Genomic DNA, 5,081 nt, shown 5'->3' with positions numbered 1-5,081 from the left:
TACTAATCTACAAATGCACTCAATTTGCAGCCCCTACCTCTCTACCCTCATCTCCCCTTACGCTCCTACCCGAAACCTCTGCTCACAGGACAAGTCCCTCCTCTCAGTACCCTTCTCCGCCACCGCCAGCTCCAGGCTCCGCCCTTTCTGCCTCGCCTCACCCTATGCTTGGAATAAACTTCCTGAGCCCATACGTCAAGCCCCCTCCCTGCCCATCTTCAAATCCTTGCTCAAAGCCCACCTCTTCAATGTCGCCTTCGGCACCTAACCATGTCACCTCTATTTAGGAAATCTAAACCGCTGCCCCAACTTGATTGACTACAAATTTTGTCCTTTAGACTGTAAGCTCCTATGAGCAGGGGCTGTCCTTCTTTGTTTAAAATTGTACAGCGCTGCGTGACCCTGGTAGCGCTTTAGAAATGTTAAGTAGAAGTAGTAGTAGTATGAGTATTCCTGTTTTCCTTTACAATGGGTCTGGACTCCCCAAATGTCAGCATTGAAATGCCACAAACAGGTCTGGTTTTGGACAGCCAGTGGTCTCCCAAGCTGTCTGCCTTCCCATTTTTTCCTGGTTGCCCTGGTGGGGCAGCAGTAGTTAATCTCAGGGCCAGTTGCACTAAGGTCTCCATAAAAGAATTGTAAAATGTACTGATTTGGAAATACAGAGGGATTCCCAAAGGGAACTGCATGCAAATGACCTGCTCACTGCTTTTGCCAACAGCTTGTTTGCATGCAATAGAGAAGGAAGCCAGTCTGTCAGCTCTTCATGAGCAGAACAGCCATTCCCTAAGCTTGGCTGCTCTGCCCTAGAGAATTACACAGGGATGGGGAACCACAGTAACTGTGGGGATGGGGACAGAACCTGCAGGGAAAGGGCGGGGACAGATCCCACAGGGTGGGGATGGGGATGGATCCCATGGAGGCAAGGAACAAATTTTGTCCCCATGTAATTTTCTACTTTGAAGCCTGTTAATGAACTGGACTGTTATTTATGTTTGAGTGATGCAGACAACCATGTTTTGATATTTCTGAAAAACAAGCAAGCATGCTGCCCACAGCTAGCAAAATTTGCTTGGGGGATCCTGTACATTCCTGCTACCAGCACATATTCTGAGAAAACATCTTCTATTGCAGAAAGGACTGTGGAAGACAAAAAAGCTACACTGAATCCTGAGACTGTTGACTTATTCATCCACAGAATAAAAAAATCATAACTGCTTCATAGGGCATATTTCTCCACCAATGGGCCTTCAGAATGGGTTGTATTTTGCGGGAGGGAATACAGAATGAGGGGGGGGGGGGATCCCTAGCCTTTGTCAGGGATCATGACCACAAAAAGCCTGGCAGCCTCAACCCAGTGACCCAAAAGTTCTGACCTTCTAAGCCTGGGATTGTGGGTTCAAGTCTCATCTGGGGTATGGCCTATATTATAACAAGCTTTATTTTCTGCCATTCACTTTAAACCAGCCTGCAGGCCTCCCTCCCTCCCTGCCACACAAGAACATCAAGATCACAGACAGTGCTGTTAGGAGGCACAGTGACACTGAAAAAAACCCTTCACACCGAACTTGAAGCCCAAGTTAAAGGCGTGTAGGCTACATGTAATAGAAAGCACACACCAGTTCAATGGCCAAAAGTGTGCATGCAACAGGAGGACAGTCTCGGGACCTACTGCGGAAGTTTTGCTACCCAAGTGCATATTCCTCCCAGCATTCTCCAAGGTGAGTCCCAGGTTCATCCAGGTCCAGTCGGGCTTCTGCTCCTGCCACCCAGCGCTCCGCTTGGCAACCTTGAGTTGCTGTGCCGCACACCGTCATTTGCCTTTCTAAAGGATGATTCAATGGGCGGTCTAAGATGTCTCTGGAATACAGAGCTATTTCATCTTTCTTTGAGTGCCTCACTGTGCTGTGAAAACCACAGCTTCTCTTCTAAGAGCCAAGAAAAGCCTCCCCACACGTCCTCAGTGATGTTGAAGTAGCAGGAAAGAGTTCTCATCCAGGTTGAGATAATGGATTTAGCATCTTCCCTGCAGCTCTAATGAAAACCCTTTCAAGTCACAGCCCCAGTGGCCTAATGGATAAGGCATTGGCCTCCTAAGCCAGGGATTGTGGGTTCAAGTCCCACCTGGGGTGTTTTTTTAATAGGTCTTTGTCTATACAAACTCTTCCATACTAGACCCTTTCTCCACAATAAGACAGGGTTTTACAGACACAAGAGTGTTGGGCTACTGCCGTGGAGCAGCAGTGGCAGGCAAAACCACCCCACACCAGAGACAAGGCAGAACTCTGACAGAAACAGCTAGACTTCACCTGCGCTTGACCGCCCTTCCCCAGGAGTTGAGCCTCTGGGTGCAGGCGGCTGGCAGGACCTACCAGACAGGGCAGGCACTGGATACCAGCTAGGCTGAACAGGGATTGAGGGTCAGAGGGGAAAGGAATATACATGGGCAGTAAGGCAGGAAACTGGGCTAGGACTCACAGACAGACAATACTACACAAAGCAGGAAATGGACAAGCTAAAGGACAGGAACTGAAAGCTGCCACGCAGCCACTAAAACAGGGTACAAATATTGACAGACAAGAGCCAGGACTGAAAGCTGCAGAGCAGCCACTAAAACAGGTACAAATACTGACAGACAAGAGACAAGACTGAAAGCTGCAGAGCAACCACTAAAACAGGGTACAAATACTGACAGACAAGAGACAGGACTGAAAGCTGCAGAGCAGCCATTAAGCAAGAGACACAGACAAACAGAAACTAGACAAGGAATAAAGACCAGAAACAAGACTAGGGAAGTAAGCAAATAAACCTAAGCTAAACTACACACAGATAACTAGAAACAGACAAGGACCTAAACAAGAAACAAGACTAGGCAGAAGTGCAACAAAGCACCAACAAACCAGGGACCTTAGATGATGCAAAGGCAAACTCAGAAGGTTTCCAGGTGGTAATAAACCCATCAGCAGCTGAACTCAGCTGCAGGAATCATGAGGCAGCTACGGGTGAGGCTAGCTGCCAAACTTCAAACCAAGTCTGGAGGGTTGGAATATCTGGACCGGACCGGACCAGAAAGAACGTCTGGAAAGTGCATGGCAGCCACCGGTTCTGGCCACCAGAGGGCAAGAAGAACACAAACCAAGACACAGGCAGAAAGCATACTGAAGCACAGAGAGGCTTAACCACACAGGTGCAGTATAGTGGAGTAATCAGAGCCATGCTGGAAGCAGCCAGCACACAGACACAGAGACAGAACTAACTCAGGAAGAACAGACAGAAGCCAGCTCAGAAGCTGACCGCCGGAAATAAGGTGAGTCTGAGAGGGGTCACAACCACAATCGTGACATTACCATTGATTGTATTAGATTTCGAAAAGTTTCCCTTACGAAGAAAGGTTTTAATCGTTTGAGTGTCCACATTTTTTCTTTATTACAGAGTTTACTTGGCTCTCGAGAGTGAGGTTTTGATCGAGTGTGATGCCGAGTATTTTTAAGCTGTCTAACATAGGGAGGGTGTGTCCTGGGGTGTTTATGGTTGCGGGTTTGTATTTGTTATGTTGAGAGGAGAGGATGAGGCAGTGTGTTATTTCAGTGTTCAATTTCAGTTGGAATGAGTTTGCCATAGAGTCCATGATATTCAGGCCAGCGTTGATTTCATTGGTTATTTCTGTCAAGTCCTGTCTAAAGGGGATGTAGATTGGAACATCATCTGTGTAGATGAATGGGTTGAGGCCTCAATTGGATAAGGACTTTGCCAGTGGGATCATCATCATGTTGAAGAGTATTGGTGATAATGTTGATCCCTGAGGTACTCCGAAGGCTGCTTTCCACGGTGGTGATATGTTTGAGTTTGATTTCACTTGAGAAGTTCCGGTGGTTAGAAAACCTTTGATCCAATTAAGTACATTTCCTTCAATCCCGAAGTGGCCAAGGAGTCTTAGTAGTATGTTGTGGTTTACCATGTTGAATTAGCTTGACACGCTTACCCTGTGGCCCTCTGCATCCACAACAGGAAGTCAAGGATAGGGGAGGTACGTTTGCTCCCTTCCCAGCTCCCGATTCTAGAATTTGCTCCGGATCTCTGATTAACAGCCGGAAACTATAGCATGTGGCCAGTGCTAGATTGAAGTGCCATAGAAAAAGCCTACTGTTTAGACCAGGGCAATATGTCCTCCGAAGGGAGGCACATAGATATTAGCAAAGTGCTATTCGGTGCCTTATACGTAAGGTAGTGCATCTACACCATACCAGTGGTGCATACGTGCAAAGTTTCCCCGAGCATCTGGTTGTTGGTGGATCAGTACATTTCAAGGTATACATTGCATTGATTACAGAATGGGATAAATTGAGATCCTAGACGTTTCAATTGTTTGAAAAGGATTTTATATCCCCCTAATCTTTTCCCATGGCTAAATTTCACATTGAACCAGATCTTGGTATAGCTTAGGTCAAGATAGGGTTGAGTAGAAAAACTTGATCTATTTTTGAACCATGAAATTCAATCTGTCTATCCTTTCCTGAGTTTAACACTGCACTGGCCATAAATGGCACCATAGCAAACATGATTGTAGACAGCAACTTGAATAGCAAATTGGCTGTCAATTGAAGGTTCCCTGAGCCCTCTGATCAGTACGTGAACTTTTGATTCACTGTGTCTTTGTCTTGTGATTCACTGTGTCTTTGTCTTGTGGCAAGCTGTACACACATCTGGAACATTTTCTTCTTGTGCCTATCTGTATTCTTGTCATTGAGCTTGTTCCATGTGCAGAACCTCCTTTACAACACTGGCAAAACATTTGTGTTGTGAGAGTCCAACTCCTGTGTGAGCCTACAGATAGAAAGGGGTATCAAGGAATACTGTAATCTACTACGGAGTCTGGAGAACTAGAGGAACTGTTGCTGAGATCAGGCACACGGCATTCTGGGACTTTACTGAGCAGCACATCAGTAATAGGTTGGGAGGAGACAAAGCCCTCAGTGAAGAAGTAAGAGAATCAGAAGAGCCAAAATGAGTATACTTGAAGGGGGGGGGGGGGTTCCTTAACCTTTGTCAGGAATCATGACCACTAAACCCTTGTCATCTTC

General features: G+C 46.5%; 1 non-coding gene across 1 annotated transcript; it reads left to right on the top strand.

The window, feature by feature from the left end:
• Positions 1 to 2,059: 2,059 nt before the first annotated feature.
• TRNAR-CCU lies at positions 2,060 to 2,132 on the top strand. Its single transcript has one exon. It is a non-coding gene; the product is annotated as a tRNA-Arg (tRNA).
• The last annotated feature ends 2,949 nt before the right edge of the window (positions 2,133 to 5,081 follow it).

The sequence above is a fragment of the Microcaecilia unicolor genome, chromosome 3, assembly GCF_901765095.1.
Source record: "Microcaecilia unicolor chromosome 3, aMicUni1.1, whole genome shotgun sequence".
NCBI lineage: Eukaryota > Metazoa > Chordata > Amphibia > Gymnophiona > Siphonopidae > Microcaecilia > Microcaecilia unicolor.
The sequence above is the reverse complement of the archived record's forward strand: the minus strand, read 5'-3'. Positions and strand labels throughout refer to the sequence as shown.